Raw genomic sequence first — 25,188 nt, forward strand, 5'->3', positions numbered from 1 at the left:
ATCATCCTTTATCTCTTCCTGTTGTCTGATATGCAGCGGCCTTGAAATATCTGTTCAAAAAAAGATAGAAATTCGAGCAGTTGGGAGGACGTTCACGAGATGATTTTGCTGTCAGGATTTAACAAGCAGTTCCCTCTTACAAAATTGGATTTGTCTGATAGCAGTCCCTGCCAATTGACACGTCCTAGCTCTGCCTGATGTTGACGAAATTTGCCTTCCGCCAATTCAGTACATTCCCACAAGGTCCTGACATATCCATGTTCAGAGCTATCTTAAATCTGAAGGAGCTGTGACCACTGTTTCTAAAATTATGTCCCACTGAAAGGTCAGTCACCTGGCCAGGTTCATTAGCCAATACGAGGACCAGGATGGTTCTTCCTCTCGTTGGACGATCCACATACTGCTGCAGTTAAAAAATTCTGCCCCGTCTAACCCCTTGCTCTAATGGACGTCCAGTCATTATTGGGAATACTAAAGTCACTCACTATGACCACTCTGCTTTAATACATCTTTCCTTAATCGACATACATATCTGTTCCTCAATCCTGCCGTGGCTGTTGGAGAGATTATAGTAACGCAGTGTTTGCATCCATCTTATTTTTGAGCTTGACTCATATTGCTGCAGTGGATGTTCCCTCCTGTATGTCCTGTTCACGTGCAGATGTAGCATTCTCCCTGATCAGTAAAACAACTCGTCCACCTCTTTTAGCTTCTTCTCTATCTCTCCTAATCCAATGAAACCCTGGATACTTTGAACGGCCAGTCCTTTCCCTCTCTCAACCAAGTCTCTGTAAAGCCGCAACATCATAGTCCCATGTATGGATTCAGGCTCCCAGTTCATCGTCCTTACCCATAACAATTCTTGCGTTGAAATAAATACACTTCAGCCAAACTCCATCAGATCCTGACCTGATATTTGGTTTGATGTAAATTCCTCCTCGTCTATTCTCTGGTAACAGGAGATTACAAAGGACTGTCAGTAAAGTGGAAAATATTGTAAACAGACAATTTCAGTTTCTTCCCTTGTCCCTTCAATCTGTACACTGCATCCCACACTGTCCAATTCCAATAAACTGCTGGGTAATTATTTTGCTTCAACCAACAGTCTCCAGCCTCTCACGGCACATTCTTCGACTCGCTCTGGACCCATTGGATTGATAGTTTTCTGATCCCTCTCTCAACCAAATCTCTGTAATATTTGTATCATGGTTATATATATTCATCTGTCTTGCCTGTCACACTGTTCACATTAAAATCAGCATACTTCAGACTTCCAGTCCCATTGTGTTCACTCCCCTCTGCCAGTTTGTTGCTGCTCTTAGTCGTACTGGGATTAATCTCCAACTGCTCTTCAGTCACTGTGCTTGTGGACGTACTGCTCTGGCTCCACCCTCCCTTCCCCACCACCACACTAGTTGAAAACCTCCTGAGTGACAATAGCAAACCTGCCTGCCAGGAGATTGCTGCCAGTTCACGTCTATCCCGTCCTTCTTTTGTATTTCAAACCGACCCGGGAATCCCAATAATCCACATATTGGAGATTGCTGCCAGTTCAGCTGCATCCCGTCCTTCTTGTGTCTATCCTACCGACCTGGGAATCTCAATGATCCATATATTGGAAGTGCTGCCTTCCCTACCAGCTCTTTGGCCATGTTTTTATCTTTACTACCTTCCTATTCCTAACCTCACTGGCATGTGGCATAATCTAGCCTCCCCAACATTCAAATATGCTTTCAGCACAACTCCAGCAAGACCCTTACTTTAAAATGGATAGACCTGACAATAAAATCTTAAGTGTGATCTCATGAACCAGGAACGTGGAGCCCAACGAATCAGTCGCAATGATCATAGGATCTGATATTCATCACCTTCACCAAATCTGTTGGACAAGATATACTTATGGAGCATCTATTTGTACATGGACAAGGATAAACAGAAATTAGTCCAAAAGACCTGAAAATGTCATAACAGATGGGTGCCAGTCAGCCTGTTTACTCTGCTTTGCTGTTCAATTGGATTTTAGCTATTCTGTTCCTTTTAATGGCTGGGTCTTTACCCCGGATCCCTAGCGCGTCAGAAAGTCTCCAGTGTCTTTGTGTGCTCACTGCGTAGGGAGCATCCAGTGCCAGGCGATGGGGTGTGGGGAATCCCGGGGTGGCTCAATGACAGGCTGCATGCAGTGACGGATGGACTCAGGGATTGAGAGAGACAGAGTAGTTAATCAAGGACATGCGCTCACATAAGTAGCTGGGCAAGATTCCCAAACACTCAGGAAGCCTGAGGACCAGAGCCACTTTTACAATAAACCTGTCATATTTGCAGCAATTCTCCATCAAACACAAGCAGATATACTGTAGATGGCAGAAACCTGAAACAAACATTGTTCCACAGTCTCCACAGTCTGTGGAGAGAGAAAAGAGGCAATTCTCCCAATGCAGAGATTGCAAGATCTCCAGAAAGACAGGGTCCAGAGATTGGAATTGAACCCGAGTCCCTGGCACTGTGCAGCAGCAGTGTTGTGTCACCACGCTATCCAATGATGAACACTAGGATTAGGACAGTTACATTAGTATATTTTCGACAGTTAGTTAACAGGAATGCTCTCACGCAGCCTATCTAAGTTTGGGAAGCCTTTATACAGCAGCAGAGGACAATTCAAGAAGCAATAAAGTGATGAACACGAAACATGTAAGCTAGCTTGCTTTAGAAAAGGAGATTGCAGGAGTTTTGTTAAGATATATAAAAGGGGAGAGTGAACATTGGACAACCAGAAATTGAGGCTGGCTGCAGAGAAATGGAAAACAAAGAATTGGAGAATGACCTGAATAGGTACTTTCCATCAATCCTCACAATGGTAGATACTATGAACTTTCCAGAACTTAAAGCGAGTCAAGGGTGAGGAATGGATGTAGTGATCAGCGCTGAGGAGAAGGTACTGGGGAAGCTGCAATGTTTGAAAATGGATACATCACACAGACTGGAAGGATAACAACCAATGTTCTGAAGGAATTAGCGGAGGAGATTGTGAAACCATTGGTCGCGACTGTTCAGGAATAACTATCATCAGACAGAGTCCCAGAGAACTGGAAAATGGACAATTTAAAATCTCTGTGGAAGAAGGAAGAAAGGCAAAATACAGGAAATCATAGGGCAGTATAGCCTGGCATCGGCCGTTATTAGGGATTTAGAGTGCATTGCTAGCAATGACATTGCAGAGTACTTGGAGGTGCATGGTAAAATAGGGCTGAGTCAGCATGGCTCCATCAAGGAGTGGTCCCGCTGACAAGTCTGTCAGAATTCTATCAGATGATAATGAGCAGGTTTGACAAAGGGAGGATGTGATCTCATTTGCTAATAGGCAGTGGGTTAACTTTGAATCTGTGTTAAATTGACTCATGTTAATTTATTGGTTGCAACTTGCATAAGCCGATGTACATAAACAAATAAAATTGCAGAGGAACAATTCAATAGCAGATAAATAAAATAAGGATGGAGGGTCGGGTATGTGTTGTTTCTACATGATGTGGGAGTTGTCGACCCCACTGTGGTTCCCAGTGACCATGTCTGGAGTAAATGTCGCATGCAAGAACAACTCTGGTTCTGGGTCGGTGAGCTGGAGTTTGAGCTTCAAACAATGCGAGGCATCAGGGAGGGGGAGAGTTCCCTGGATGCTGTGATTCAGGAGACAGTTACACTCCTTAGATCAACTGACTCAAATTCAGCCAGTGGTTAGAAAGCAGAGAGATTATCTATAAGTGAGGCAGATAAAGGGATCCAGAACGTAGAATTGCTGGAGCCTCAGCCCCTGTCCGTGTCTAAGAGATTCAAGAGTTTTGTTCTCTGTGTGGATGGGATGGGGACTGCAGGGAGGATGAGCTGATTGGCCATAGCACCGAGTTGAGGAAAGCATTCCAGTGGGGCAAGAGAAGAGAAATGTTAATGTAATTGGGGATAGCGTAGTTAGCGGCATAGACACTGTTCTTTGTGACCCGGATTGAGAGTCCTGAATGCGGCATTACCGACTGGTGTTTGGCTAAGGGATATCCCATCTGGGCTGCAGGGGAACTTCGAGTGTGAGGGTAAAGATCCATTAGTCATGGTCTGTTTCGGTACAAACGACCGAGATAAAACTAGGACAGAGGTTCTGCTAAGGGATACGAAGAGCTCGGAGCTAAATTAGAAAACAGAATCAAAAAGGAAATAATCTGTGGATTACGGCCTGAGCCATGAGCTAATTAGCACAGGGTCAGCAGGAAAATGCGTGGCTCAAAGTTTGGTGTGGGAGAAATGGGTTTGTATCATGGGACTTTGACACCAGACACTGGGGAAGGATCTGATCGGACGGTCTTCATCTGAACCGTGTTGGGACCAGAGTCCAAGCAAATCGCATAACTGGGGCTGTAGACTGGGCATTAAGCTAAATGGGGGTGGGGTGGTGCCAGTTATAGGGAAAATTATAAAACCCGAATTAAAGGAGCGGGTAAGACTGCAGATCTCAAGAAGAAGGCGTTTGGTATGCTTTACTTTGTTGGTCACAGTATTGAGTACAGGAGTTGGGAGGTCATGTTGCGGCTGTACAGGACATTGGTTCGGCCACTGTTGGAATATTGCATGCAATTCTGATCTCCTTCGTATCAGAAAGATGTTGTTAAACTTGAAAAGGTTTCAGAAAAAAAATTACAAGGATGTTGCCATGTTTGGAGGATTTGAGCTATAGGGAGAGGCTGAGTAGGCTGAGGCTGCTTTCCCTGGAGCGTCAGAGGCTGAGGGGTGACCTTTCAGAGATTTACAAAATTATGAGTGGCATGGATATGATAAACAGACAAAGTCTTTTCCCTGGGGTCAGGGAGTCCAGAACTAGAGGGCAGAGGTTAAGGGTGAGAGGGGAAAGATATAAAAGAGACCTAAGGGTCAACGTTTTCACGCAGAGGGTGGTACGTGTATGGCATAAGCTGTCAGAGGATGTGGTGGAGGCTGTACAATTGCAACGTTTAAGAGGCATTTAGATGGGTGTATGAAGAGGAAGGGTTCGGAGGTATATGGACCGGGTACTTGCAGGTGGGACTGGATTAGTGATATCTGATACCTGGACAGGTTGGACCGAACGGTCTGTTTCCATTCTGTGCACCTCGATGACTCTAAAACTCTAAGTTATTCAAATCTTCAGCACAGACGCAGAGTATGGAAAGTGTTAGCAATCAAACTTCAAACACTCAGGACAAACAAATGATGATGAGAAGAGGGATGGTTACTACAGGGCTGAACTGTTATATCGGAATGCATGCAGTATAAGGAATAAGGTAAATAAGCTTGTGGCTCATACACAAATTGGCAGATCGCCATCACGGAGACGTTGCTGCAAGTGGATAGGATTGGAAGCTGAATATTCAAGGATATGCATCCTATCAAAAATATAGGCAGTTGGGCAGAGGGAATGGGGCTGACCTATTAGTAAGAAATGCAATTAAATCAATAATAAGAAATGATGTAAGGTGAAATGGTGTAGAATCTGTGCCGGTAGAATTAAGGAATCAAAAAGGTTAAAAACAAGTTGTTGGAGTTCTGTTCAAGCCTCCAAACAGTACTCAGGAGCTGGGGGGCAAGATACACCAGGAGCTAGAAAAATGTGTAGGAAGAACAAAGTTACAGTGATCATGTGGGATTTCATTACGGAGGTGGGCTGTGAATTCAGATAGATGGTGGTTTGCAAGAAAACGAATTTGTGGAATGTCTATGAGATGGCTTTTTGGAGCAGCTTGTGCAGGCAGATTAGATGAGGGAGCTTAAGGTGAAGAAAATCATAGGAGGCAGTATCGTAATATGATTGAATTTACTCTGCAATTTAAGATGGAGAAGTTATATTCAGAAGTAACGGTATTAAAGCTGAATAAAGGCAAGTACAGAGACATGAGAGAGGAGCTTGGTCGAATTGACTCGTAGAAGGGCCCAGCAGGAGGGACAGTGGAGCAGCAATGGCAGGAGACTTTTTGAGTAATTCAGCATGCAGCAGAGATTTACCCCGAGTAAAATGAGGCAGAGTACACGGAGAATGAGGTAACCATGACTGATGAGGGAAGTCAGCTATAGCAGGGAGTAAGGAAAAATTACTTTTAAAACCGCAATGAATAGCGTAACCTCTGTCGTGGGTAAGATCCTGGAATCCATTGTGAAGGATGAGATTTCTGAATACTTGGAAGTGTTTGGTAAAATAGGGCAAGTCAGCATGGTTCCATCAAGGGAATGTCATGCCTGACAAATTTGTTGGAAATCTTTGAAGAAGAAATGAACAGGCTCGATCAAGTAGAGCCAATGGATGCTATCCACCTGGACGCCAAGAAGGCCTTTGACAATTTGTCACACATCAGATGACTAAGTATGATAAGGGTCCGTGGTGTTAGAAGCAAGGTAGAGAGGCATGAATAGGAACTTGCCTGTCTGACAGAAAGCAGAGAGTGGGGATAAAATGGTCCTTCTCAGAATGGCAGCCGGTGGCAAGAGGTGATCCACAAGGCTCAGTGTTGGAATCGTAACATTTTACTTGTTACATTAACAATATAGATGATCGAACTGAGGGCACTCTGGCTAAGTTTGCAGGTGATACAAAGATAGGCAGATGGACTGGTCACATACAGAGCCCGATGAAGGAATTGACCAGGTAAAAGTGTTGGCAGATGGATTCCAACCTCACAAAGGGTGAGGGCATGAACTTTGTCACGAAGAATCGAGGCATATTTTCTAAATGGGGAGAAAATTCAGAACTCTGAAGTGCAAAGGGACTTCGGAGTTCTAGTGCAGGGATCTCTTAAGGTAAGCTTGTAGGTTGAGGCAGTAGTTAAGAGGGCAATTGCACTTATTATTGATGGCATTTATTACGGGAGGAATTGAATATAAGAAAAGGCTTTATACAGATTTGGTCAGACTACATTTGGAGTGTTGAGCGCACTGTTGAGCCCAATATCTCAGGAAAGGTATACTGCCGCTGGAGCGTGTTCAGAAGATTTTCACGGGAATAGTCATAGGAGTGAAAAGTTTGTTGTATAGCGAATGTTTGAGTCTTTGGGTCTATACTTGATAAAGTTTAGAAGGATGAGAGGAAATGTAATTGAAACATACAGAATACTGAATAACCTGAACAGAGTGGATGTTCATAAGATGTTTCCATTTGTAGGAGAGACGAGGACCCAAGGACACAGCCTAAGCTTAAAGGGAACATCTTTTAGAATATTGCTAAGGAGAAACTTCTTTCACCAGGGAATGGTGAATTTTTGAAATTTATTTGCAGAGAAGGATGTGGGGCCAGGTCATTGAGTATATGTGAGACGTGGATAGCTTTTCAGATTATCCAGGGGATCAAGGGTTATGGGGAGAAGGATGGAGAATGGGTTTGAGAAACTTATCAGCGATGACCAAATGGCGGAGCAGACTCGATGGGCTAACTGGCCTAGTTTCGACCCCTTGTCTTATAGTATTATGGTTTTATCTTTAAGGAGTCTTTTTGCATTTCTGAGAATATGGATTCGTGTTCTTCATGAAGGTCAGAAGCTCGTGGAAATAGACAATAGACAATAGACAATAGGTGCAGGAGTAGGCCATTCTGCACTTCGAGCCTGCACCACCATTCAATATGATCATGGCTGATCATCCTTAATCAGTATCCTGTTCCTGCCTTATCTCCATAACCCTTGATTCCACAATCCTTGAGAGCTCTATCCAACTGTTTCTTAAATGAATCCAGAGACTGGGCCTCCGCTGCCCTCTGGGGTAGAGCATTCCACACAGCCACTACTCTTTGGTTGAAGAAGTTTCTCCTCATCTCTGTCCTAAATGGCCTACCCCGTATTTTTAAGCTGTGTCCTCTGGTTCGGCACTCACCCATCAGTGGAAACATGTTTCCTGCCGCTAAAGCATACAATCCTTTAATAATGTTATATGTCTCAATCAGATCCCCTCTCAGTCTTCTAAACTCAAGGGTATTCAAGCCCAGTCGCTCCAGTCTTTCAGTGGAAGGAAATCCCAACATTCCAGAATTGACCTCGTGAACTTATGCTGCACTCCCTCAATATCTAGAATGTCTTTCCTCAAATTTGGAGACCAGAACTGCACACAATACTCCAGGTGTGGTCTCACCAGGGCCAAAAATAGTTGACTGTTTTTGAATGAAGATACTTTGTCTGCTGTCAGGATGGTGGATGATATGACATTCAGTGCAGGATCACACACTAACTGCACTGAATTAATGTGGGGAGAGTTTATTCAAAACTTGAACCTCTCTGTCTTTGTCAATCGCCGTGGGGAGTGAGGGTTGGCGTGGGTAGGCGTAACGTCTTCAGAGACACTTAAACTATCCAGAACCATGCATCCTGAATGAATCAACAGTCACGGAATTTATCGCCTTCTCATTCTCTGTTTCGAATATAAGGAGTGCTTGTCCATCCTCCTCAAGGTTCAATGCAATCACCTCTTATTATCTCACAGCGCTACAGATCAACCTTTACTCACTCCTCATGGTGCCATCATCCCAGGGATTAAGCTGGTGGGACTCTTGTCCATTCTCTCTGTGGTAAGGAGATCACTCCATATAAAGGAGATAAAATCTGTCCACAATACCCCAAACCCTGCCTCAAAAACGCTCTCAGAGTTGATCACAATAACTCCTTTCCCTCACTTAGCTGGCTCCATTTCCTTCATGTGACACAGGATACCATTCATTTACAATGCACAGCCACTGACGTGGAATTTAAACAATCCTTACATCTGTAGGCCAGCATCAATAAAGCTCGCACCAGAGGTGCCTATCGAGATGGCAAACACCCTCGGAGACAGACTCAATCACAAAGAATACGTCTAAAAGTGTGAGTGGCCACCTACCAGAATGTAATTCAGCTGCAGGAATATGGGATACAGGCAGAGGAAGGGGGTTATCTTTCCTTTTCATCTGCCCTCACGGGATGTATTCAGCCCAGGTCAGGCCAGCATATAATGTTGAACTTGCACTGAGTGGCTGGTTCGCTATTCTACAGGACAGTAAAGATTAAAACGCAGTGCTGTGGGTTTGCAGTCACACAGAGACCTGACCAGAGAAGAATGACCCATTGCCTTCTCTAATGGGCATGAGGCAAACCGATATCAACAGATTATTATTTTGTGGCTGTAGATTATGAGCCAATGATGTAACCACCATACACTGTCTTCCCGTCTTTCTACTTCTGTGCAGAGAACACTGTAACCATCTCAAGTGCAATTATTTTGCAATGGACACATGGTATAAATGGGCTTCAAACAGCTGTATACGGAGATTAACAAAGGTACAAATGATAGCATATTCAGGAATTGTACTGAGGCTGAGGAGGAGGCTGGGATGTCATGTTGGTGGTACTGCACAGGAATGGTGAGTGGGGAGGATATGGAAATGTAAACTTGTGCAGGAGAAAACGAATCAAGGAGAACAGTTTGTTTCATCCTCACATATTGCTGTGTAATTTTTAAATAATCATTTGCTAATTATAATATGTAAGGAATGGAATCTTTGATTGGAACTGAAAACATTGACTTGCACCTTTCCAAAATTTACATTTCATGACCATCAATTCAGTTCAGACCATTTCACTAGACAGATAGAGTGACTTACCAGGAACACCAACTATAGCAAGGATAGGATAGTAACCAGCTTGAATAACCATCAGTACATCTTCAATCCGCGATGCTAATGATATCCAAGGCTGGGAAAGCCAGAAAAGACCCGAGGATAAACTCCTGTCCATTGCTGGAAATTTCCATTTGAATGTTCTCAGATCTTGATCCATTGTTGGAACACTCCAGTATACTCTTTCCAGATTCTGATCTCTCCTCCCTCTCTCCTTGAAGCTGCTGATCCCTGTTACTGGTGTGGATGATGCTCCCGCTCATACCATCGGATTACACATTGAACACATTGCATTATTGATAGAAGACTGAAACTCTCTGGGGACCCATAGGATCCATGGAGACTCGCATAGTCACAATCGCTGAACAAACAGCTCCAGCTAACCCCTCTCAATGTGATTCTGTTTTACTAAAATTCAAAATAACTTTGAACACCTGCGTTCTGGATGTGCGATGTGAGTGCGACTGAAGGAGGAATGTTGGCGATGACATATTATTTGTGTAATAATTCAGTCTGCCTTGGATATAGAGGTAATGCCAGAGGTTTAACTGAACATAAACATGCTTCTCTGCTCATAAATTGAGAAATAATTCCGATAATTACTGATCAGTCATTGCAAAATCAGTAAAACATTGAGAGAATATCTTCAGTCCATGATCTGATGGCAACATGTGCCTAAGAAAATGTGGGTTTATAACAAACAAACGGCATGCATATGTTAACAGAGAATTGTACATGACAAATAAAATTCAGATTGTTATTCCAGAATCAGAGAGGGCAAGCGTGGGTGTTGATGTTATCCATGTTAAGGAACTGTGATGAAGTGTCATTTACTGACTTCAATTACATTGTGATTATGACATTGGGGAAAAGACAAAAGATGGAGAGGACTGGGAGACATGGGTGTTCAAACTGAGAAGAGGAACATTGTTGTTCCCTATTTATCAATACTGGAACGTTACTCTTTATAACTCATATGAAGAACAGATTCAAGGATAAATCCATAATGAGAAATTAGCAGAGACAATATTAATGAAATGTATTTATTTAATGCAAAATACAGGGACAAAATGATTTTCTATACAGACCGAAATATGCAAAGTATAAAGAGATAAGTTTGTTAAAATTCACTCTTGATATTGCGTTATATAAATTGAAATGTGGATGTGTAAACTCGAAAAGTGATGTGCAAACTGTATCAATCATTATTTGATTCACAGCGGAGATGCTGATTTCATTTCTGTCAGTGATCCCCCTCACTGAGATTCTCTGGCCCAGTCTCTCACACAGTATCTGGAGGTGGGGTGGGAGTGTTGGGTGGGGTTATCATTTCCTGCTGCTCATGGCACAGTTTATTTTTTATTTAAATCCACCTTCGCCATATAACTAATCTATGATCTTTTGGGTTCTGTTTAGCTGTCAGTAACACAGCTCTGTGATATTATTGGAAAACAATGATCTGGGACGACAGCCAGTATCGGCAGAGTGGTCACAGGGTATGGCACCCAGACAAATGGATTGCAGTTCAGAGGAATTTCTAAATAAAACTTCCAACCTCTGTCTGTCCGTATTTATCTACCCTCATGCTGCCTTCTGATCTATCTGACTTCACTCTCATCGAACACCTCTTCCTCTCCCACTCAGTCAGTCGCTCCCCTTTCTATCCTCTCTCAGTTTATCTCCATTCACGTTCTGTTCCCCGATTTATTTCTCTCTCACACCATCTATCTCCACACGCTCTCTCTATCTCCAGTTGTGCAGTTGAAGCGCTTGTGACCCCACAATGGGTTGACTGACCTCCATCGGTGTTATAATAATTTGGCAGTTCTCTGATCCACAATAAATACTTTAAGTGCCTGGTCAGATAAGCTGGTGTGGTGACAGGTACAGTGCACAATCACCCATTATCTCTTCCTGTTCTTCTCTGATGTACAGCTGCCTTGAAATATCTGTGCAAACAAAATTGACTGAATGAAATTCGAGCAGTCCAGAAGACGTTCATGACGGTGTGTTTCAATTAGGATTTAATGGAGGATGAGATTCTAGAAAAACCTAAGCAATGAAAGAAAAACAGGGCAGCACAAGAAATAGCATATGAATACAACATGTGGCACCAAGTAGGCCTCATGGTATTATCGCTAGATTATCAATCCCGAAAATCAGCTCTTGTTCTGTGGACCCAGGTTCGAAACCCACCACTGCAGAAGGTGGAAATTCAACTCAATAATTATTTAAAAAGCTAGAATTAAGAATCTACTGATGAGAATGAAATCTTTGCTGATTGTCAGAAAAGAAAAACTATTTGGCTTACTAATATCCTCCAATGAAGTAATCTTGCATCCTCACTCCAGACCCAAAGCAATGTGATGACTCTCAGTCACGCTGTGAAATGGACTAGCGTGTCATTCAGTTATACCAATCGCTACAAAATCTCAAAGAAATAAAACCAGGTGGACCAACAGTTATCGATCGGACCACCGAAAACGTCAGTTGGAAACATCACTGTCGGACCTGCAAAGTCCTCCTTACTAACACCTGAGGGCTAGTGCCAATATTGGAACAACTGCCTTACAGACTAGTTAAGCAACAGCCTGACATAGTCATGCTCATGAAATTATAACTGACAGAAATACCCAGAAACCACCAACACCATGACTGGATATGTCCTGGCCAAAGGTCAGGACCAATCCAGCAGAGGGGGCAGCTCAGTGTGATACATTCTGGAGGGAGTTGCTCTGCGAGTCCCCAAAAAAAACACAAAACCCAATGAAGTCCCATGGCTTTAGATTAAACGTGGGCAAAGCAGCGTTACTGATTAACATTTAACGACATTCCTCAGCTGGATCAGCTTTCCGCCATGTTGAACAACACTTGGAGAAAGCACTGACTGTGAAAAGGGCACAAATTTATTCTCGCTGAGGAATTTCAAAGTCACCAACCAAGATTGGTTTGGCAGCAGCACTACCGATCACGCTGGTTGTATCCTAAAGGACATATCGACTTGATTGGGTCTGCAGAAGGTAGTGAGGGATTGAATGAAAGGGAAAAAAAACATACCTGATCTCATCCTTAGCAATCTACCAACTGCAGATTCATCTGTCCATGCCAGCATCGGTAAAACTGAACACCGCACTGTCGATGAGGAGACAAAGTCTCATGGTCATATTGAGAATAAACACTATAGTGTTGTGTGGCACTATCACCATGCTAAATGGCACAGACTTCAAACAGTTATAGCAACTCAAGACTGAGTATTCATAAGACGCTGTGGTCCAACAACAGCAGAAGAACAATACCCCAGCGCAATCTGTAATCTCATGGTGCAGCATATAAACCACTCAATCATTGCCAGCAAACCAGAGGATTAACCCTAGTGCAAAAGTGAGTGAAACAATGAGAAAAAACTGCTCAGGTATGTTCTGTACATAAAACTCAGGACAAATTCAAACCAGCCAAATACCGCCTCATCAGTCTACTCTCCATCATCAATAAAGTGATGGAAGGACTCACCAACTGTGCTATCAAGCAGCACCTGCTCAGCAATAACCTGCTCAGTGACGCCCAGGTTGGGTTCCACCGGGGACACTCAGCTCCTAACCTCACCACAGTCTTTGTTCAAACACAGAAAAAGGAACTGAATTCTAGCACTTGAAAATCAAGGCTGCATTCTTTCAAATGTGGCATCAAGAAACCCATGCAAAAAGGATATTTCGAGCAAGTATTTCATTATTGGAGTTTTACCTGACAGATAGGAAAACGGTTATTGTTGTTGGAGGTCAGTCATCACACTTCCAGAATATCTCTGCAGGAGTGACTCAGGATAATGTGGACGTAGGTTTGCTCCATGAGCTGCAATGGTCATTTTCAGATGTTTCATCACCATACTAGGCAATATCTTCAGTTGCCCTCCGGATGAAACCTAGGTCTAAACACCTCCTGTTGCTTCATCAATGGCCTTCTCTCCATCATAAGGTCAGAAGTGGGGATATACGACGATGACTGCACAATGTTCAGCATCCATTTGCAAATGCTCAGTTATGGAAGCAGTCCATGCCTAAAGACAACAGGATCTAGACAATATCCAGGCTTGGGCTAATAAGTGACAAGTAACACTCGCACCACACAAATGCCAGACAATGACTATCACCAATAATAAACAATATAACCACTTGGTATTCAGCAGCATATTTGTCACTAATTTCCCCTCCCCACCACACTATCAATACACTTCAGGTTACCAATGACCAGAAACTCAACTGGACTCGCCACATAGATATAAGAACAGATCAAAGGCTCAGAATATTGTGCGTTTAACTCACCTCTTGTCTTCCCAAAGCATGCTCATCATCTACAAGACACAAGTGAAGAGTGAGATGGAATACTCCCCAATTGCCTGAATGAGTGCAGCCACAACGGCACTGAAGAAGCTTGACACCATCCAGGACAAAACAGTCCAATTGATTGGCACCACATCCACAAGCATCCACTCCATTCACCACCTCTGCTCAGTAGCAGCAGTATGTACTATCTACAAGACAGCACCTTCCAATCCTACAATCACTTCCATCTTGAATGACAACGGCAGCAGGCTTTGGCGAACACCACCAGCTTCAAACTCCCTTCGAAACCAGTCAACATCCTGAGTTGGAAATATATTGCCATTCTTTCACTGTTGCTGGGCCAAAACCCTGGAATTCCCTCCCTCGTAGCATTGTGGATCAACTCACAGCAGGTGAACTGCAGCGGTATAAGAAGGCAACTCAGCACCACCTTCTCAAGAGGGTAACTAGGGACGGGAAAGAAATGGTGGGCCCATTCAGAGATTCCCATAACCAAAAAAAATGTTTAAAAAGTTCCAAGTTGAACACCTCGATGTAACAGGTTTTCTGATTTGAACATGAACAGGAAAGCAGTGTTTCTGATGGAAAACATTTTCGACCTTTCTGTTATTAGAAAGGTGTTCAGTGTTCCATGACATATTATTGCTGAGTGCTGTGATAAATTGCACCTGTTTTATTAAATGCAATATTAGTCTAACTGGATCGATCCTTGAAAAATACCAGACTGAAAATGACAATCATCGTCGAGACAATGTACTCCCGTCAGGTGAGACTCACAGATAGCAGCTTATATTCAACATTTTAGTGCTACTGCTTAACACTGAATCCTCCCACCGTCCATATTACAGGGGTTACCACTTACCAGAAGGTGAATTCAAATCAAAATACAGATACAAGGGTTACAAGAGCAGGTCTGAGATTTACAATTCTGCACTGAATAATAGACTGTATGACAATACAGGCATGCTATATATCAATAGATTTAGGCCCTTCAGCCTATCTCTTCACACTGAAACTGTCTCATTTTGTCAAAGTCTCTAAAACTTGTGGAAATATCTTCTATACTCTAACTGTATCAATCTTTGCAGTAATCGCCCAGTTTCAATCAGTTGTGCCCCCCCCATTCTTCTAAATTCCATTGAGTACAGACATCGAGCCCTCAACTTCCGCTCATATGACAAGTCTTCATTCCCAGGATAGATCATGTCCAACACCCGTAGATCCTTCCCCAGAACAGCTCACAATAATCCAAATCCCGTCTGACCATAGCCCATTACATTCTCAGCAGTATGTCTCCGCCCTTGTATTCTCACTCTCTTTAAATGAATGTTAACATTGCATTTGCTTTCCTAACTGCCAACTGCACATGCGCATTAACCGTAAGAGCGGACAATGACGCCAAACTCATTTGTGCTTCAGATTTCATGAAGCATTTTAGAACATAATGTCTGCCTGTATTACGCCTACTGAAGTGCATAATCTCACATGTTCCCATATTGTGTTCCATCAGCCACGTGTTTTCCCAGTGTCCGAAACTGTCCAAGTCTTTCTGCAGCCTCCCCACTTCCTCAATATCACCTCCCCATCCAATCATCATTGTATCATCTGCAAACCGATTAAAACTGCCGTCAGGTCAGATGGTTCATGTAAATGTTGCTTCTTGACGACCTAAGGACTATCCATCAATTGGAAAGGCACAACACGCAAGATGCTTGACTCCATTTAGTTTAAAGCTGCATGACTGGAATTACACCTGCAATGCCTTCACTCCTTGCACCACTGGCACTGACACCCTGCTCACTAATTTATTGTGAATTTACTCCATTATGGTGATGCAGAACTTGATGGCGCACGATCCCAGTCTATCAATGGCAATCTGGCTCAATGCTGACTGTGTTGCTCACACCAACGAATGTCATTTTGTGTTGAAGACGACAGAGGGAGGTGGGGGGAGGAGATGTCGATCATAAATGACTGTGTGACTGTCACTGAGTGCTGACACCAGCCACGAAAGCCCCACATGTACCTGTGTCTGTTGTCACCGCTGCAGGCATGATCAGCTTTTCAGTGAGTCAAATCAAAGAAAGTGATGGGCCTGGACAGTGTTCCTGGCTGAGCATTCAGATCCTGCTTGTACCAACTGGCAGAGGTATTCACATACAACTTCAGCCTCTCCCTCCAGAAGCCGAAGTCCCAATTAAATTCAAGAAGGCCATCATCATCCTCATGAGAAAGCACATGGAACATGCCCTTATTGACGACCATCCAGAGGCTCTGACCTCAATAATCATGCAGTGCTTTGAGAGGCTGGTTATGGCCTACATCAACTCCAGTCTCCCAGCCTGACCTGCTGCACTATAATTTGCCGACTGATGTAACGGGTGCACAACAGATGCCATATCCGAGCCTGCACGCATCACTGGAAGATCTGGACCACAAGGACACTTACACCAGACCCCGGCTCATTGACTAAAGCTCCACATTCAAAATCATTATCCCTTACAGACGAATCAAAAACTCCCCGACCTTGGTCTCGGTTCCATCCTCTGCAACTGGCTCCTCAGATTTCTGACCCACAATCGTGAAATTAGGTTAAAACCACCTCCTCCATAATAACAATGAACACTAAAGCTGCTGAAGAATGTGTTCTCAACACCCGACAATACTCCATGTACACCCACGGCTCTACCCTCAGCCCACTACTGTCCTCCCTATTCACCCATGGCTGTGCCATCAGCACCTTACTGTATGCCCTGTACACCCATGGATGTGCCCTCAACCCCCTACTGTATTCACTTTACACCCACGGCTGTGTACTCAGCCCCCCACTGTCCTCCATGCACACCCACGTCTGTGCCCTCAGCCGCTTACTGTATTCCATGTATTCCCACGTCTGAGTCCTCAGTCCCTTATGGTACTCCAGGTACACCTATGGCTGTGTCCTCAGCCCCCAACTATCCACCCTGTACACCCACGGATGTGACCTCAGCCTCTTAGTGTGTTCCCTGTTACACCCACGGCTGTGCCCTAAACCAACTATTATACTCTTTGTAAACCCACGGTTGTTTCTGCCGCCCCCTAATGTCCTCCTTGTACACCCACGGCTGTGTCCTCAGCCGCCTATATACTCCCTGTACAGCCACGGCTGAGTTTCCAAATTCCAAACAACGCCAGCTACAAGTTCGCTGATGACATCACAATAGCAGTACGGATATTAAACAACAACGTGTCAGAATGTAGAAAGGAGATAGAGAGCTTGGTGGCATGGTGTATTGATAATGACCTCTCTCTCCTATCCGGCAAACGTAAAGGACTGATCACTGATTTTATGAAGAAAGGAGGGGAACACATCCCATCTACATCAACCGTTTGAGGGAGTGCAGGCAATAAAGTCCCTCGGAGTGATGTTAACTCACAACCTGTCCTGAACTTCTCACAAAGGTCCGACTGTCGGGATGGTTCAACAATGCCTCTCCTTCCTGAGGTGATACAGGAAAATCAGCATGCACTACTTCTACAGATGCACCATTGAGAGCGTATTGTCCCGGTGGATAACAGCCTGGTACAGCAACTGCTCTACTCAGGACCGTGAGAAACTGCAGAAGGTTGGGTGCACAGCTCTGACCAACATGGACTCTAACATCCCAACCATCGATTCCATTTACATGGCTCGTTGCCGCAGAAAGGCTGCCAACATCTACCCCAGATTACTGAGGGAAGGGATACAGGAAATATCTGGGGCATTAACAGATATCTTTGTAGCATCCTTGAACACCGCTGAGGTTGCGGAAGACTGGAAAATTGTTAAACCCCTTGTTTAAGAAAGATAGTAGGGATAATCCAGTCAATTATGGACTAGTGAGACTGATGTCAGGGGTAGGGAATCTGCCAGAGAAGATACTGAGGGATAGGATCTACTATCATTTGGATGAAAATAGTATTATCAGTGATGGACAACATGGTTTTGTGCAGAGAAGGTCATGTCTTAACAACTCAATAGAATTCTTTGAGGAAGTGACCAAGTTGATTGATGAGGGAGAGACTGTAGATGTCATGTACATGGACTTCAGGAAGGCGTTTGGTATGTTTCCCCTCGGTCGGGTTATGGAGAAAGTGAAAGTCACATGGTGCGCTAGCTACATCGAGGCAGAGAATAGTAGGGGGAGGGAGTTTCTCAAAATGGAGAACTGTGACCAGTGGTTCCATTTAAGATGTTTCTGGAAAGATACATGAATGGGCAGGGAACAAAGGGATACAGATCCTTAGATAATAGGCGACAGGTTTAGATAGAGGATTTGGATCGGCGCAGGCCAATCGAATGGCCTGTTTCTGTGCTGGAATGTTTTGTTCTAACATTATCAAAGACCCATCACACCCCAGTAATGGTCTCCCACAACCTCTTCCATCAGGCCAAAGATATGGAAGATTGAAAACACTGAGCAGCTGGCTCATTAAAAGTTTCTTCCCGACTGTTATTAGACTGATGAATGTACTCTCTAATCTCAGATAATACTGATCAGGTTCATGTTGATCTCGCCTCACGCACGCCGTGTGCAGCGTAACCTGCATGCCGCTCAGACATGTTTTACAGCCATTGTTCTGCACATCCTTGCTTACTATGATCAGCCTGTACACCTTGGTACAGGTCAAAGTAAATCCTCATCTTCCTCCCCCCAGCTTACTCTGAGGTCTCTCTGGTCCTCACCCCAGCACATCCCATTCCCCACCACAGCACACTGTGACCCTATCCCTAGCTCACTGTGTGCTTTGTGTCTCACTACTTCTCTCACACTGTCTGTTCCCTTGTATTTTCCTTTTCTCTGTCTTCTATTTCTTTCCCTGAACTTACTATCTCCCCTTCTCCCTGTCCATGTGACTATTTGTTTCTTGTTTTCTTTCCTTTCTCTGTTTTACTGACTGTCATTCTGTTTCCCTCCCTGTGTTCTCTCTCTCCTTATACGTGTCTGTCTCGTTCTCCCTCATTGTGATGGTGATCGCTTCTCTATTGTTTTGAAGCATGTGATGGCTTTTTGGTTGGATGTTGGCAATATTGGTTAAATTTCAATTGTTGTCAAAACAGCAACCAGAAATTGGAAATCCATTTGAAAGCCAATTGCTACATCTAAATATTTTGGAACTGCCTTCTCTGAGTGCTCTGTGTACTGGCAACTGAAAGCATTCTATTCATGGGCATAATAGTGTGACGGTAACAGCTCTTCCCAGGACCAGAAGAAACTACAGACGGTGGTGTGCACAGCGCAGACTATCATGGAAGTCAACCTTTCATCCATTTATACTTCTCATTGTGAGCTAAAGGCGGGCACATCAAATATCTCTCCAAAACCGGTAATGATATCCTATAACCTCTTCCAAAGGGAGAAGATACAGACGCTTGAAAACATGGATCAGCATGCTCAGGAACACCATCGTCCTTGCCTTAATTACACTGACGAATTGACATCTCTAACTTTTCAAATAATATTAATCTTGCGAAAGTCGATCTTGCTTTGCACACCTCCTGTGCAGCTGTCACCTTGTGTGCCTCACTCTGTAAGTGCCATTGAGGCTGAAGGTCTTCTCAAGGGCAATCAAATGAGTGAACTAATGCTGGCCCAGCCATCGATACCTATATCCCATTAATAAATATAAGAAGATGACGACACTCAGTGAAGACAGACACGTGGGATCAAGTCGCTTTAAACGTGATCTTAGATACATACAGGTTTCCCTCGGTATCTGAAGGTAGAGTGATCCTACAAAACCTTCCATAAACTGATATGGCGGAAAGCAAAGTAGCATTAATGTATGTGGGAAAAAATCATCTTTCTTGGTAAAAGCGAAAATCCTCTTTAGATTTCTTTTGGTTAGCGAAAACAGGACCTAATGGAAGTTTCTCGGAAACTGAAGTGGCAAAAAGCGAATTTTTGAAAAGCGGGGTATCCATGTACCACCATGGGCATGATATTCAGGAAGATGGGAAAAGTTAAAAATAAATGAGGTGAATCTCACATTTTATTTCCATCCCAGCTGATCATCATTCCTGTTGTTTGTTCTTTTCCTTCTATCTCTTTATTTCTCTATCCATTTAACTCCCTCCTCCTCCCCTTCAAAACAGACTTCCCTGTAACTAGCATTATTCACACTATTTTCCAACTGTTTTCAGTTCAGAAAAGCTCCCTAGCAATTTCTGTTCTTTTCTTTCCATTTCTCATGCAATATGAGATCTCCAGCATCTTCTTTTATTTGGTTTAATCTTCAAATTTGTTGTTCCATGGGAAGTCGGCATCTCTGCCAGGGCAGCATTTGTTAATTATCACTAATTGTCCTGATTGTGAGGCCATTCCACAAGCCAATATAAAATCAAGCACATTGATATGGGTCTGAATTCACACTTAACCCAGACCGGGTAGTAACATTAGATTTCTTTATCGAAGGTCATCAGTGAAACAGCAAGATTTACAGACAAAATGTGGGCTTATGCTTCTTTTTCGTGAAGTTCGCTTTTATTCCAATTCTTATCATTTTTATTGAAGTTCTGCCATCAGCTGTGGTAAGACTTGAAACAAATCGCTTGAAACAATGTCTTTCGTTTAATAAGCTTTGCTCCTGAATTACATCAAGCGACATTCTTACTCTGATACATTGTCCTAATTATGAAGTAACGCCCGAGACAAGAACAATTTTGTTATTAAAATACTTGTAACTGGAAAAGTGACCAGAAGAGAGCTTGAAATATAAAGTCTGAATTTTACCAAAGTGCAGACAATGGTTTGTTCAGAACCAGCACTGACGCAAAGATGGAGACTGGGGATATTATGAGCTGGTTGTAGACAGGGTTCGTGACAGAGAGAACACGAGACAGAAATCAGTCAGGGCAAAAAGGGATCTCGAGGTTCTCCCATAGTTTTGTTCTCAGATCTTTGTAAGAGAGTGGTCTGCAATTCAGATGAATGGAGATAGCAAGTTGAATTGAAGATAATAGTGTCTTTCTTTGACAATTATAGATAACAGCAATTGCAATGAAGTTCAAAATTGTTTATGGGATTAATGAATGGACAGAGGTAGAGAACACCAACAATAGAGAGAATAGGTGAGTAGCACACCCTCCACCCCGCCCAAAATAATGATCAGTCCCGCTAATATGCGATATGGTACAAATTCCCAACAGAGAAAAATTTTGAAAAGTCCCAAGGAAAGCCTCCTCTCCATTGGTTTAATTATCCAGTCCATTATTCTCAGATTCAGATCTGTCCTCTCCACGTCTGTGCAGCGGCTGATCTTTGTTATTGTTGGAGCTGATGCATCTGCTCCTACACTGGGATAGCGCACTAAGTGAAGCCCCTCACCAATCGGAGAGGGAAATCCTCCAGTGACACAGTTACAATACATGGAGACTGACAACAATCACAGTCACTGAGCAAACAGTTCTAGCTTTCAATACAGCACATTCAGTTCACAATATAACTGGACTGGACTGGATGCTGACATCGCTGGCTATTGGTCACATCTCCCCTCACGAATTGCTCTAGTGAAGTCATTGTGTGGGAGAATGATGGATGCTTTCTTTTCGCAGGCTAGATGATTCTGATCTGTTGTACGATTGCCATGCTGTAACCATCTTACCCCGAATTTTCACCCCTCCACAAAAAAAGAAACACAATCAGGACGTTGTTACTGGGCTGATCTCTCCTCCACGGGAAGAAACGCCAGCCAACACACTGTCACTGTGTGCAGTTGCTCTGCATATAGACAGGAAGTGTGGACATCTCTGAATGTTCCTCTTCCTGGTCTAATAAAGAAACTTTGTATCTTCCATTCATAATATGCTTGAGTAATTAATTTATACAAATGGACAAACATTTTAATGCAGTTTTATTTGCTATAAAGCAGTAATTGTTACGCTTTTTCTCCTCAGTCCAAAACCAAAAGTGAACTTATTCATTAAGACTTACGAATTAATGAGTCAGGTTTGGCTGGGAGATAGGGCGGAATGGGGGGAGTGGCTGTGGAGACTGCATGGGGAGTACAATGATATTCCACATGTCATCAACACTCTCAACGTCAGATAGAATTAAATATAGTTCACAACAAGGATATTTTATATTTTATATACACACCATTTAATCATTGGGAATACAGTTTGAGTAGGGTCACCGCACCTGAAGCATTAACATTGATTTCTCATTAGAGATACAGCCAGGCCTGCAGAGATTTCCCTCCAACGTCTGTTTTTGTTTGAGGTTGATCATATTGTTCATATCTTGCAGGATGCTTACAATTAAAAACAAATACTAATAACAAAATGTGCAGGGCTATGGGGACAATACTGGAGAATAATAGTAGAGATATCGCTCATTCCAAACTGGAAGAGACAATGGGCTGAGTTTTCACCACCATTGCTGTAATAATTCTATGTTATGCATTGAAAGCTTTTGGAGAGTGGGGAGACAAGCTTGTTCAATGAAGGACACAGAGTGTTCCATCATCAAAAATCTATCCGTATTATTTCATGGAGGTCAGCTGCCTCTAAAATATATTTTTTAAAAAATAGATTTCCTGAGATTTAAAGGATGTTCAGAATTGTTTTTACTTTCTATCTTAAAGAAGAAGCAGATTTCGGTTGTAATTCAGGTGTCACAGGAATACCAACTGTAATAGAAACGAGAAATGATCACATTGTCCAAATATTACCAAGTTCAACATGTAGACCTGTGAAGAAACATGAAATATAGAGATAATGGAAACATGAAATATAAACATAAATTGCTGGAGAAACGAAAAAGGTAAGGAAGTATCTGCAGAGAGCAACAGAATTAACATATGTCCTATGATGTGACACCGTTCTGAAAAGTCATATCAGAATCAAAGGTCAATTTTTTGCATCTCTGCTCAAATGTTGCCAGATCTACTGAGTTTCGCTCCAGCTCTTTTGATTTCTTTCTTCTTTCTGAACCGTGACAAAGTGTCTGATCTGAGATGAGTAATTTGCTATGAACATTAAATGACAAATTACAAAGTTCCTCTCTTTGACAGGGCTCTAAATATCGATGACGTATTGTATTGTGAGAACTTGCGATGAAAATGTTGAAACAAAACAGAGTTTGCTGTAACAGCTCAGTCGGTCTGGGAGCATCTGTGCAGAGAAATCAGAGTTAACGTTTCAGGTCCAGTGCCCCTTCCTCAGAACTGATGGTATTACGGAAAATGTTGGTTTATATACAGAAAAGACTGGATGGTGAGATTGGATGAGAAACCATCACTGTTCAAGAAAATCGGGATCTGGATTCCATTCAAAATTAAGAAAGGATTTCTTGTACTCTCTCTTCTATCGCTTGGTCCTTGTTCAGGTTGTACATGTACTATATATTTCTATATCTCTATCAAGTGCAGACAACATGTTTTTTTCTCCCCTACTGTGGATTCTCAATATTTTTGATTATTTTCCACTATGTATTTGCTTCCAATTCAAGGTGGATATGAGAATATGGCTTGACCTTCTGCAGTATGCCCATAATATAGAATTTAATTGAATATTTATCCCCATCACAATCGTTGATTTAAACATACAATGCATGAGTCCACGTCCATCCTGCAGATGAAAAATTTCTTCAACTCTGGCTATTGCAGGGAATGTTACAAAGAATAGTGCCACACAAAATGCTAAAGTTCCAGCGCAAGATGCCAAACCCAGTTTATCCTAATTTATTTACAAGGGTTATAACTAAAACATGCAGAGGGGCGGAGAGTAAAAGTGAATTCCACTCTGTCGAAAATGCTCTGTGTGGCTCCCTCATAAAATATGTTAATTACATCACTCATAAGTTCACCAAAATAGGGAAAGCAAGAAATTGGAATTGTCAAATAATCCTCTGAATAACAGCTGGAGAACAGGAAGGAAATCACTGGTTGTTTGTGATATTCAGAAATGACGATTGTGAGAATGTGGAGGTGGGGAGCAGTGAAATGGTGATCAATGTTGTGGATGACACAAAGATGGGCTGGGGGTGGGTCACAGTCAGGAGGGAAGGGTTAGGCTACAGGAGGATAGAAACAAATTATTCAGATAGCCAGATCAATGGCCTGATGAAATTCAACACCGATAATTTTGGAAGATCCAAGTCAGAAGTATCAAGACAAGTAAGTACTCAAAAGTAAGTATGAAAGAGGAGGGCTAAATTTGCTCGTTTTTTCTTTGCAGCAGGAAAGGTTGAGGAGGGAATCTGGTACAGGTATACAAGAGCATAAGGGGAATGGAGAGGATGAACAGACAACAGCTGTTTTCCTTAGTCAAAGGATCAAAAACAAAGGGACACACTTTTAAAGAGAAAGGGAGGGGTTTGAGAGAGAATTTGTGGACTGTGTTTCGAACTGAGAGGGTAGTCTGAATCTGGAATGCATTGTCCAGGAGGGTGGTTGAGGCAGGTAACCTCACAAACGTTTAAAAAGCCTTTGGATGTCCACTTGCTGGCACAGGCGTGATAAGCCTGTTTTTCATTGCATGGTTCTTTGCAGTGGTAGCCATGAACACTCTGGTATATTTGAAACAATAAGCAATGGCATTTGATGCTTTTTTCCTTTAACTGTACTCAGTAAGTAACTATATTACAAAGCAGCAGCATCTCATGCAGCTTCAGCACTTACTTAACCAAAGTCAGCCCAGCCATCTCTGGGAACATCCAGGGTAATTCACATGCTCTGAGCAAGCATTGTCCAACAACAGCACTGACACTATTCTAGCTGTTTGCCACCATTATTATAGTTAGAGCCATAATTTGAACTCAGCTTTTCCTCTATTATAATAAACACCTCTAGCAATAAGGATGTTAATTCGCTGAAGCATAATAAATTATTTCCCAGGTATTCACTTTGACAAACTGCAAGTTTTCCAGTGTTTTTTCTGCCAGTTGTTTCTCACAGAATTCCCCACCCAACCACTTTCCACTTTATCATTTTCTTGTGCACTGTCTCTCTGCTCTCACACACCTCACTTCCTCACGTCCCCCAACTCTCCATCCTTATTTATTAATCCCTGAAAAACTTGCGCCTAATCTCAATAATTTATTCAAACTCCCAACTCACATTTTGGACTGATTTGATTCCTTCTCTCGGCATGGTCATTAGACTGGCTGTGTCTGATGTCCTATTCACTTCGACCTTCTACTCAGTTCCTGATCTGCTGCTTTGTTTCTCACTCTCCTGGTTTAT

Source organism: Chiloscyllium punctatum, chromosome 17 (genome assembly GCF_047496795.1).
Source record: "Chiloscyllium punctatum isolate Juve2018m chromosome 17, sChiPun1.3, whole genome shotgun sequence".
Lineage (NCBI taxonomy): Eukaryota > Metazoa > Chordata > Chondrichthyes > Orectolobiformes > Hemiscylliidae > Chiloscyllium > Chiloscyllium punctatum.